Source organism: Hyla sarda, chromosome 10 (genome assembly GCF_029499605.1).
Source record: "Hyla sarda isolate aHylSar1 chromosome 10, aHylSar1.hap1, whole genome shotgun sequence".
NCBI classification, from domain to species: domain Eukaryota; kingdom Metazoa; phylum Chordata; class Amphibia; order Anura; family Hylidae; genus Hyla; species Hyla sarda.
In genome coordinates this window covers 136,338,762-136,351,415 of record NC_079198.1, presented here as the reverse complement: position 1 = coordinate 136,351,415, position 12,654 = coordinate 136,338,762, and the positions used below count along the sequence as shown (strand labels likewise).

General features: G+C 42.7%; 1 protein-coding gene across 1 annotated transcript in view; it reads left to right on the top strand.

The window, feature by feature from the left end:
* Nucleotides 1-2,610: 2,610 nt before the first annotated feature.
* LOC130294514 (charged multivesicular body protein 2a-like) overlaps nt 2,611-12,654 on the top strand; it is a 26,360-nt gene continuing 16,316 nt past the window's right edge. The window contains exon 1 of the mRNA XM_056544433.1: nt 2,611-2,860. The gene's annotated coding sequence lies outside the window, so the exon portion shown is untranslated. The remainder of the gene's footprint in view (nt 2,861-12,654) is intronic.

Sequence of the window (12,654 nt, the reverse complement as noted above, 5' to 3'; positions counted from 1 at the left end):
AGCGGGATGGTCTTGCTGCGGCAGTAGCAACCAGGTCGTATCCACTAGCAACGGCTCTACCTCGCTGACTGCTGAGAAGGCGTGGGACAGAAGGACTAGGCAGAGGCAAGGTCAGACGTAGCAGAAGGTCGGGGGCAGGCGGCAAGGTTCGTAGTCAGGATGGGTAGCAGAAGTTCAGGTACACAGGCTTTGGACACACTAAACGCTTTCACTGGCACAAGGCAACAAGATCCGGCAAGGGAGTGCATGGGAGGAGGTCAGATAAAGGCAGGGAGCAGATGGAAGCCAATTAAGCTAATTGGGCCAGGCACCAATCATTGGTGCACTGGCCCTTTAAGTCTCAGAGAGCTGGCGCGCGCGCGCCCTAGAGAGCGGAGCCGCGCGTGCCAGCACATGACAGCAGGGGACCGGGACGGGTAAGTGACCTGGGATGCGATTCGCGAGCGGGCGCGTCCCGCTGTGCGAATCGCATCCCCAACGGCCAAGACAGTGCAGCGCTCCCGGTCAGCGGGACCGACCGGGGCGCTGCAGGGAGAAAGACGCCGTGAGCGCTCCGGGGAGGAGCGGGGACCCGGAGCGCTAGGCGTAACAATAGTGAACCCACAGCTAGAATTCAAATTAATGGGGAATTATCTGTAAGTTTTAAACTTAGTAGCGGCACAAGGAAGGGGTGCCCATTGTCAACCCTGTTTTTTGCACTGTTTGTGGGGCCATTAGCTTTGAAGATATGCAGCTCCACTAGTTTTGAAGGTTTTGGAGTCAAAGGGAGGGAGGAAAAAATTCTCTTATATGCGGATGATGTGGTATTGTTTGTGCGTAACCCAGAGAATAGTGTTATCGAAGTAATGGAGGAAGTAGAAGAATTTGGAAAGATATCAGGGTTTAGAATAAATTGGAAGAAATCAGCATTACTTCTGTTGGATAAACCTATAGAGAAACCAATGGGAAATATTAAAATACTGAATTTAAATGAAAATTTTGATTATCTAGGGGTGCGGGTATCAAACAATATTCAAGAATTTGAGAAGTTGAACATCTGTTCGTTAAAAGAAAAAATTGTAAATAAGATATGGAGTAAACCGGGTTTAGATATGGCAGAGAAGATAGCCTTGGTAAAAATGATACTCTTGCCAATGGTGCTGCATTATTTTAGGGTGACACCAACTCGGATCAGAAATAAATTCTTTGAGGAGATAGATAGAAAGATAAGGGAATTTATATGGGGGGGGGGGGGAGAGAAAGTGCGCCGTAAGAGTGGATATTTAAACCCGGTAATGGAGAAAGGTCTGGGGGTGCCCCCAATTTTTTGTATTATTATGTAATAACACAATTAATAAATATTACACAAGAAGGGGATTTTTTTAATGGAGGTCCTTAAGGGAAAAGGAATTAAAGGGTAAGATATTTGGCAGGTATTAGAAAGTGGGAAATTAGGGGGAAAGGAGTTTAGGAAAGAATTGAGTATACAAGCATTGGATTTATGGTGGCAAAAATTTTGAAGAATTTTGGGGGTAAAAGGGAGTTTTGAGTATACTCCAATATGGGGTAATTTACACATGAAAGAATTTAGTAAAATCACGAAGTTTATGAATTGGAAAGAGAAAGGTATAGACAAAGTGCACCATTTATTTAAGGAAGGGACGTTGAAAGAGTGGACACAAATTTTAGATTATGGGAAGAGAATAAATTCTTTTATCTTCAAGTTAAAGAAGCTTGGTGGAGGGATAGGGAGAATGAAAGGTGGAAAACTGGAACACAGGGAATAGTGGAATTTTTGATGGGGGTAAAAGGTGAAGAATTTGTTAGGGATAGTATATAGAAAGGTGGCGAATGGTATTGGGAATAACTAGAATTGGAAATGTAAAAAGCAATGGGAGGAAGATCTAGGGACAATAACAGCGGAGGAATGGGAGGATATTATAAAAAAAAAAAAAGAGGGCATCATTTAACATGAACCATTGTGTCTCCTTCTGGAAATTCAATCACAGGATTTACTGCTCTGTGCCCTTAGTGCAGTAAGGAAGAAGCTGATTTATGTCACTGAGTGTGGGAATGTGGAAGAATGAAAGAATTTTGGAAGATGATTTTAATGTGTCTCTACCGTTTGAAGCTAGATGTGCAATTTTGGGGTTAGGATTAAACGTAACAGGGTATGGAAAAGTGATTCTGAAAATAATCGGACTAGCAAAGATGGTAATAATTAGAAAGTGGATGGCTCCGGTTGACCCAATGGAAAAAGAATGGATAGGGTTGGTAAATAGGGTAAAAAAAAATATATGAGGAAAAGGAACAAAGGAAAAGGAGAGGTGGTCATTATGGAAAATTAGAGCGCTTCCTTGTTTTAGAAATAGTTTTTTTATTTGTTCTCTCTGGTAATGATAGAGTAGGATAAAACAGTAATGCCAGGCTGAAGGGGGGGGGGGGGGGGAGCAGAGTCTTAATGTGGAACATTAGGTTAATTTGGGTAATTGATAATGCAAACATGTAATTACTGTCTCATATAAGTTAATATGATTGCTCTTATGTAAGATGGATTTTATGCCGCTCATATTATGGCATTAGACAGTACATGGTTATATGTCTACGATATATGTTGTATTACTGATACTCCATATTTACTGATGGCTGTCATCACCAACTTCAACGATGGGATCTAATATTCTAAGGTAAATATTTTAAATGGTTTTATTGGGAATTAGAATTGCTTATAGATGAAAGTTCTACATTTGTCACGTATTTACAAATTCCACTCCACCAATCATGCTCATATTATTATGTCTTTATTCATTCCAGGGTTCATCATCCGTCCCTAGTCAGCCAGGCTATTCTTCATCCTCATTCTTCCCCTCACTTTAAACAGGTAAGTTCTCTAATTAGGATCGTATACATATCAGTCCTTTATGGTATCATTCCAAATTGTTATGGTTGACACTATAAATGACGCACTAAATAAGGAGCACATGCAATGTGATGACCGGGAATATTACACTCAACTAGAAATAATGATAGACCTGATTTTCTTAACCATGATGTAAATGATCTATATATTCCTCAATTATTTTTACGAGCAGTATCCATAATGACAAAAAATGTAAACAGTGAAGCAGTCCTACTAGGCTATAGGTGAAAAGTAGAATTTAGAGAAAGAAGAGAGAGGTTGTGTCTAAATAAATGTACATTTCTTGGATATAATATAATAACTCTGAGGTGAGGTCTTTGGCAGGACCCTTGCTTCGGACAACTCACAAAATAGGTTACATGAATCAAATGGTTAAAAAACAATGTATTTGGTAAAATATATGGGACAAACAAAGTCTGCGCTACTGTGAGCGTGATGCGATAGTCTGGATTGTCTTATTCTTATGAATTCTGGATAATATAAGTCACAAGTTCAGATGGTTAGTTTGGCGCAAGCAGTGATGTTAAAATTGATCCTATATAGGGTTAAAGGTGTTTGGCAGCGCTGGAGACTCCCAAATATGAGCCCACTGTGTCCTGTCTGCGCAGGGCTGTTAAGATGCCATATATATGCGCACATATCCGCGCTCGAGATTCAACCTCTTTACCCCCAACGGCACAGGGATATTGTGTAAGAGGGAGATGGATAGTCGGCACTATGTGCCTCTTACCGGATCGGTTGGTGCTAAATGCACGATGCACGTAGTATACGTGGCGACGCCGGAAACCCTCCGAATCTGTGCCTCTCTGCCCCGACAGCACGGGGAAAGCTGTGAGAGGGAGATGGGAGTCCGGTACTCTGGGTCTCTTGCCTGCTTTGCAGCACCTCTGCTGAAGTAGTAGGGTGTTCCAGGTTGTCCCAATACTTATGCAAGTATGAAGTCTTGAACCAGAAGCGTTTTGGGAGCCTTGTCTCCTTTTTCAATGGTTAGGATTAGGGATCGACCGATTATCGGTATGGCCGATATTATCAGCCGATAATCATGATTTTGGGCATTATCGGTATCGGCAATTATCTTGCCGATAAGCCGATACTGCCCCGCCCCCCGCACCGCCCCCACCGCACCGCGACCGCCACCCCCTCGACCCGCCGCACCGCACCCCCGACCCACCGCACCGCGTCGCAGCCCCCACCGTGATGCTAGGCGGTATACCGGTATGGATTTTTTCCCATACTGCTATACCGGTCGGGCCCCTCCCCCACCCTCCGAGTCAATAAAAAAATTAAACTTACCCGTAATGGGGGTGGTCCAAGCCATCCTTCCTTCATGTAGTGTCCGGGGGCGTTCCGGGTGGAGGGTGGTCCGGTCCGGGCTGTCCTTCTCCTCCCCCGGTCTTCTTCTCCACTCCGGGCAGGCTCCGGCCTAGTACGCTGCATAGACGCCGCTACGCCGTGACGTCAGGTGCGTCACTGCGCACGGGCGTCACTGCGCAGCAACGTCTATGCAGCGTACTAGGCCGGAGCCTGCCCGGAGTGGAGAAGATGACCGCCGGAGAAGAAGGACAGCCCGGACCGGACCACCCTCCACCCGGAACGCCCCCGGACACTACATGAACGATGGATGGCCCGGACCACCCGGACAGGTAGGGGGAGAGAAGCGGGTGGTGGCGGCGGTCTATGGCCCCGCAAAAGCCACTGCAGATCATTGATTTAAAGCGCCCGCTTTAAATCAATGATCTGCAGCGGTGTCGCAGGGGGTTAAATAGCCGATAACTTATACCGGAATATTGGTATAAGTTATCGGCTATCGGCCCTAACCTCCATCGATTATCGGTATCGGCCCTAAAAAAACGATATCGGTCGATCCCTAGTTAGGATGTAAAAGACTGAGTGAGCATGGCTGGAAATTGCAGCCTTATATAACAAGTTTAAGTTGGATAAAAACCACGGTTTTGGATTTTTCCCGGGAAGTGTAGGCTAATTAGGCCTGCTGTGGTTATCTAGACACAGACAAGAAAAACATGGAAAATAGACAAAGATAAAGGAAAGTCAGAAGGGGAATAGACATAATAAGTATGGAACGAAGAGGTTAGATAATGTATATGTTTGGATTTAGATAAGTTGGCATGATGTGGACAATAAAAAAAAATGAACAATAAAAAATGAAATATATAGACTTTTTATAGGGTCTCAAACGAGAAGAAAGATGTTTCAAGTATTGCCATATGAATTAGCAAGATGTTTGATTAGGAGTGGTGGAATCTCTATGGGGGAGATTTATCAAAACCTGGGCAGAGAAAGAGTGGGGCAGTTGCCCATAGCAACCAATCAGATTGCTTCTTTCATTTTCCACAGGCCTCTTTAGAGGCCTGTGGAAAATGAAAGAAGCAATCTGATTGGTTGCTATGGGCAACTGCACCACTCTTCCTCTGCACAGGTTTTGATAAATCTCCCCCTATGTGTGCATAGGGATCATACTATTATCTGTGTCAAAAAGAACTATGTGTTAGTCTCATAATAAAATGATGTGTAATTGTGTATAATTGGAACGCAGATGACAATGATTATAAGGGTAAAAGAACAAGTTTTTGTGTAAAAATCTTTATTTAAAAAACTTTTAAAAAAAATAATTTAGAATAGAAATTTTCCAAAAATTTCCCAAACTTAAAAAATAATAAAATCTTTTTAAAAGATTCTTATTAAAAACTTGTAAAAAAAAAAATCTAAAAAAGATATCTTAGATGCTGGAAATGAGCCTGATTAATGAGGCATATTTATTGGGAACTATTTATAAAAAAAAATAAAAATTCGATTTCGGCATTCAGACCTTTGGGTTCGAGGCTACCAAATTCATAAATTTTTCTCGCCTCTGACATTTGTAGGACATAATTGCCCCCTCTCCAATTTTTTTTAACTGTTTGGATTGCTGCGAAGGTAAGATCTGATGGATCCGAGTTGTGATGTGTATGGAAATGAGCCTGATTAATGAGGCATATTTATTGGGAACTATTTATAAAAAAATAAATAATTCGATTTCGGCATTCAGACCTTTGGGTTCGAGGCTACCAAATTCATAAATTTTTCTCGCCTCTGACATTTGTAGGACATAATTGCCCCCTCTCCAATTTTTTTTAACTGTTTGGATTGCTGCGAAGGTAAGATCTGATGGATCCGAGTTGTGATGTGTATGGAAATGGGCCAATAAGGGGTGTTTTTCATTGCTTTTTCTCGTGTTGTACATGTGCTCTGCAATCCTAGTTTGTAAAGTACGTTTCGTTCTCCCGATGTACTGTTTGGTTCTCCCAGCTGCATGTTATAATGTAAATGACTCCCTTTGAGTTAAATTTTAAAAGCTGTTTGATCTCCCATTGGAAGGTATTTGAGGTAGATGTCACTTTTTCTGTTTTTCTTGGGAATTTTGTAGCTTTGCAACATGAACAAGTGCCGCACCTGTGGAAACCTCTGGTAGACAGCCATGTGTCTGGTTTGTCTTCCCATTTAGAGTGTATAGTGGGAGCTACTTGTATGCTTAAATCGGGTGCTTTTGTGAACACAATCGGTGGTGTGTTGGGTAAAGAGGATCCTATAAGTCTATCCTGTTACAGTAAGTGCCAATTGTTGGAACAAATCTGTCTAAGTTTTTTATAATCCCGATTAAACGGAAATATTATGCAGGCTTGGTTATCAGTGATTAATGGCCAGGTCTGATTTTGAAAAAAATATTTTCTTTCTAATTTTTCAACCTTTTCTTTGGAACTTATTAGGGTTTTGGTTGGGTAATTTTTAGCTTTGAATTTTTTTTGTCAGATCCTGTGCTTCTATTAGATACTGTTCATCATTTGTGCAATTTCTTTTCAGTCTCCTATACTGACTCATAGGGATGTTGAGGAGCCATCTACGTAGGTGGCAGCTCGAGAATAATATAAAGCTGTTTCTCGCCGTGGGTTTGATAAAAGTACTGCATGTTAGTTTGGTTGGAGCGGAGGTAACTTGGAGGTCGAGAAACTCAACACTGGTGTTTCTTATGTGTGGAGTAAAATTTAAATTCCAGGTATTGTTATTCAAATTTTCAATAAAAGAGTTGAGTTCCTCTATGGGCCTGTCCCAGATTAAAAAGATATGGTCTATATAACGTCGCCAGGGTACCAGGCCCGCACCAAATTTCGGGGTTATATTAAAATGTTCCCATTGGGAAATAAATAAGTTTGTATACCTTGGTGCGAACCTGATACCCATGGCTGTGCCATTAGTCTGCAGATAATATTCTCCCTCAAAGTAAAAATAATTATGTTTCTCTTGTGTGCCTACAATGAATCTGGCCTCTTTATCTGTTAAAATCGCTTTCTCTTGGGCACGGTCACATAGTTTAAGTTCCCTGGAAAATGAAGGTAATGGGTCACTGCTTAATTTTACATATGTATAGTACCTTGTATTTTATGTATGATTTTATAATGCACTTGAATAAAGTTTATTCACTACTTTTGTATTCAAATCAGTATACTGGTCTTCTTTTTTTGGTGTAGTTAGGCTATGATAGGATCCAGTTTACGCAATTGCCTGTTAGCCAATTGTGTTTGTTCAGTGACAGTTAATTTTACATATGTATTATGGTCTGATAACTGCTTTAAACATTCTGAGTTATAATCGCATGTGTCTAATATCAGAACCTCCCCCTTGTCCCCCCCTTGTCAGCTGGTCGGATGATAATCTGAGCATTCTTTTGTAGCTCAGAGATGGCCACTCTTTCTTTATAGGTTGAATTTGACTTATTTTTCTGTTTGGTTGGGAGTTGTGATAGTTCACTTTTCAACTGCATGCTTAACCTGTTAAGGACGCAGGGCGTATGGATATATGGATCCATACGCCCTGCATCCTGAGTCCTTAAGTACTGAGGGCGTATGGATACGCCCGTGGGAATTCCGGTCCCTGCCGCTAGCCGGTTGGGGACCGGATCGGGATGCCTGCTGAAATCATTCCCCCCCCCCCCATGTCGGCGATCATAGAAAATCGCATGTCAATTCAGACATGCGATTTTCTCCAATTCTGGGCTGATCGGGTCTCTGGTGACCCATCACCTGGAAAATAGGGATGATCGGAGTTGTCAGTAACAGCCCCGATCAGCCTAAGGGATAGGAGTGAGGTCTCCTCCTATCCCCTGCCATTAGTCAGAACTGAGTTCTGACCAATGGCAGCGCAGGACAGGGGGTTGCCATGGAAACCCCCCGTTCTGCCCACCCCTGGATGTTGGGCAGAACGGGGCTGGGGGGGGGAGAAGATGGAGGATTTTACCTTAGGACCAGATGCGTGGGGCCCGGCGATCATCGCAGACATCCAGCGGAGATCATGGCTCAGGTAGGGAATCGACGGTGGGGGGGGGGAGAAATTAAAGTGAAAGTAATGTGATCTTTACTTTGGCAACCACTAGGAAGGCAGGAGGCAAAGGCTGTCTGGGCATGCTGGGAGTTGTAGTTTTGCAACATCTGGAGGGTCACAGTTTGGTGACCACTGTTAGAGTGGTGCCCAAATGGTAGCCCTCCAGATGTTGCCAAACTACAACTCTCAGCATGCCTAGACCACCCAGGCATGCTGGGAGTTGTAGTTCTGTAACATCTGTCCCTTCAGATTTTGCAATTTTCATGAAATTTTTGAAAATTTCTGCTCTACTTTGAAGCCCTCTAATTTTTTCACAAAGTAAAAATATGTCCATTTTATGATGCCAACATATAGTGGACATATTGTATTTGTGAATAAAAATAAAATTTATTTGGAATATCCATTTTCCTTACAAGTAGAGAGCTTCAAAGTTAGAAAAATGCAACACTATAAAAATTTTCATAACATTTTGGGATTTTTCACCAACAAAAGATGCAAGTAATGCTGAAAATTTACCACCAAAATAAAGTAGAATATGTCATGAAAAAACATTCTCAGAATCAGAATATTCGGTAAAAGCGTTTTAGAGTTATTAACGCTTGAAGTGACAGTGGTCAGAATTGCGAAAAAGGGCTCAGTCCTTAAGGTGAAAAAGGGCTCAGTCCTTAAGGGGTTAAAAGCGGTCAAGGACAGAACTGCTTCTTGCCTGGGATAAAAATGAGACTTTAAAATACAATTAGTGTGAGTATAGGGGTATATATTGGGTGACTTAGGTAAAGAGGGGTGTTTAATGAAGTATTTTTTTAGGCACAGTTGCCTAATATATTTTTCAATTCCAATGTATACACTGAATTTATCTAATTGATGTGTTGGGGCAAATTTTAAACCTTTGTTTAATAATGAAGTTTGAGCTGGGGTAAGATTATGTCCACTCAATTGATAACAGCACTAGGTTCTAGTGTAGTTTCCCTATCTTGGATGGTGGTTGTATCTGTGTGTTTGCTTCTGTTCTTTCGTCTAACCCTCATTTTCTGGGGGTGAGAGGGAGGTTGGGTGTTGGAGTGTTGGGGAGGGGTGTTACTGGTATTGAATGTCTGTCTGCCATGTATGTCTGTCTGTCAGTATCCATAATGAAGTCCTTGGTATACCTCACTTAATACTATAGGCAGTTTATGATTAATTCATATTGGTGTGTCTTATCTATTCATTCCAAGAACACCGTAAGTGAAAATCCTTCATTGAGCCCCTGTGGGCTTCTGGTTCGCAAACAGTAGATCCATTTTGCCTCCTCTTTCAATAATATTTTGTGCACATCTGCTTTTCTTGGCGCCATCCTAATTTGACGAAGTCCCCAAAACTTGATCAATCTGATTATTATGTCTTGGTCGGGCCCTTTACAGCAATGCACGTCGCTGTAAAGCGACATGCATTGCTGTAATGGGACCCTGTATACTACAACTCCCAGCATGGCCAGACAGCCCTTGGCGTCTGGGCATGCTGGGAGTTGCAGTTTTGCAACATCTGGAGGTCCACAGTTTGGAGACCACTGTGCCCTTCCAAATGTTGCAAAACTACACATCCTCAGCATGCCCTTACTGTCCAGGCATGCTGGGAGTTGCAGTTCTGTAACATCTGGTCCTTCAGATGTTGCAGAACTACAACTCCCAGCATGCCTGGACAATTTTGGCATACTGGGAGTTGTAGTTTTGCAACATCTGGAAGGGCACAGATTGGGAACCACTGTATTAGTGGTCTGCAAACTGTAGTCCTCCAGGTGTTGCAAAACTACAACTCCAAGCATGCTGGGAGCTGTAGTTCGGCAACATCTGGCTCTAAAGATGTTGCCGAACTACTACTTCCAGCAAGCATGAGAATGTTTGGGAGTAGTGGTTTTGCATCAACTGGAGGCACACTGGTTGGGAAACATTGTCTGTTTCCTAACTCAGTGTTTCCCAACCCCTGTGCCTCCAGCTGTTGCAAAACTATAACTACCAGCATGCATTGATAGACTGTGCATGCTGGGAGTTGTAGTTTTGCAACAGCTGGAGGTCCCCCCCCCCCCCCCCCCCCTGTGAATGTACAGGGTACATTCACATGGGCAGGGGGCTTACAGTTAGTATCAGGCTGCAAGTTTGCGATGCAGCTAATTTTGAGCGGCAGCTCAAACTCGCAGCGGGAAACTCGCTGTAATCCCCCGCCCGTGTGACTGTACCCTAAAAACACTACACTACACTACACTAACACAAAATAAAAAAAAAACACTACATATACACATACCCCTACACAGCCCCCCTCCCCAATAAAAATGAAAAACGTCTGGTACGCCACTGTTTCCAAAATGGGGCCTCCAGCTGTTGCAAAACAACAACTCCCAGTATTGCTGGACAGCCGTTAACTGTCCAAGCATGCTGGGAGTTTTGCAACAGCTGGAGGCACCCTGTTTGGGAATCACTGGTGTAGAATACCCCTATGTCCACCCCTATGCAAATCCCTAATTCAGGCCTCAAATGCACATGGCGCTCTCACTTTGGAGCCCTGTCGTATTTCAAGGCAACAGTTTAGGGCCACATATGGGGTATCGCCGTACTCGGGAGAAATTGCTTAACACATTTTGGGGGGCTTTTTCTCCTTTCACCCCTTATGAAAAGGTGAAGTTGGGGTCTACACCAGCATGTTAGTGTAAAAAAATTAATTGTTTACACTAACATGCTGGTGTTGCCCTATACTTTTCATTTTGACAAGTGGTAAAAGAGAAAAAAGCCCCCAAAATTTGTAATGCAATTTCTCCCGACTATGGAGATACCCCATATGTGGGCGCAAAGTGCTCTGGGGGCGCACAACAAGGCCCAGAAGGGAGAGTGCACCATGTACATTTGAGGTGATTTGCACAGGGGTGGCTGATTGTTACAGCGGTTTTGACAAATGCAAAAAAAACAAAACCCCACATGTGACCCCATTTTGGAAACTACACCCCTCACGGAATGTAATGAGGGGTGCAGTGAGAATTTATACCCCACTGGTGTCTGACAGATCTTTGGAACAGTGGGCTGTGCAAATTAAAAATTTCGTACAGTCCACTGTTCCAAAGATCTGACAGACACCAGTGGGGGTAAATGCTCACTGTTCCCCTTGATACATTCCTCAAGGGGTCTAGTTTCCAAAATGGTATGCCATGTGGGGGTTATTTTGCTGTCCTGGCACCATAGGGGCTTCCTAAATGCGACATGCCCCCCGAGCAAAATTTGCTCTCAAAAAGCCAAATATGACTCCTTCTCTTCTGAGCATTGTAGTTCGCCCATAGTGCACTTCAGGTCAACTTATGGGGTACCTCCATACTCAGAAGAGATGGGGTTTCAAATTTTGGGAGGTATTTGCTGCTATTAATCCTTGCAAAAATGTGAAATTTGGGGGGAAACACATTTTAGTGAAAATTTTTTTTTACGTATGCAAAAGTCGTGAAACCCCTGTGAAGTATTAAGGCTCACTTTTTTCCTTGTTAAGTTCCTCAAGGGGTCTAGTTTCTAAAATGATATGCCATGTGTTTTTTTTTTTTTGCTCTCCTGGCACCATAGGGGCTTCCTAAATGCGACATGCCCCCGAGCAAAATTTGCTCTCAAAAAGCCAAATATCACTCCTTCTCTTCTGAGCATTGTAGTTCTCCCGTAGTGCACTTCTGGTCAACTTATGGGGTACCTCCATACTCAGAAGAGATGGGGTTACAAATTTTGGGGGGTATTTTTTGCTATTAACCCTTGCAAAAATGTGAAATTTGGGGGGAAACACACATTTTAGTGAAATTAATTTTTATTTTTTTACATATGCAAAAGTCGTGAAACACATGTGGGGTATTAAGGCTCATTTTATTCCTTGTTACGTTCCTCAAGGGGTCTTGTTTCCAAAATGGTATGGCATGTGTGTTTTTTTTGCTGTTCTGGCACCATTAGGGCTTCCTAAATGCAACATGCCCCCCAAAAACCATTTCAGAAAAACATGCTCTCCAAAATCCCCTTGTCGCTCCTTCGCTTCTGAGCCCTCTACTGCGCCCGCCGAACACTTTACATAGACATATGAGGTATGTGCTTACTCGAGAGAAATTGGGCTACAAATATAAGTATACATTTTCTCTTTTTACCCCTTGTAAAAATTCAAAAATTGGGTCTACAAGAACATGCGAGTGTAAAAAATGAAGATTGTGAATTGTCTCCTTCACTTTGCTGCTATTCCTGTGAAACACCTAAAGGGTTAAAAGGCTGAACGAATATCATTTTGAATACTTTGGGGGGTGCAGTTTTTATAATGGGGTCATTTGTGGGGTATTTCTAAGATAAAGACCCAAATCCACTTCAAACCTGAACTGGTCCCTGAAAAATAGTGAGTTTGGA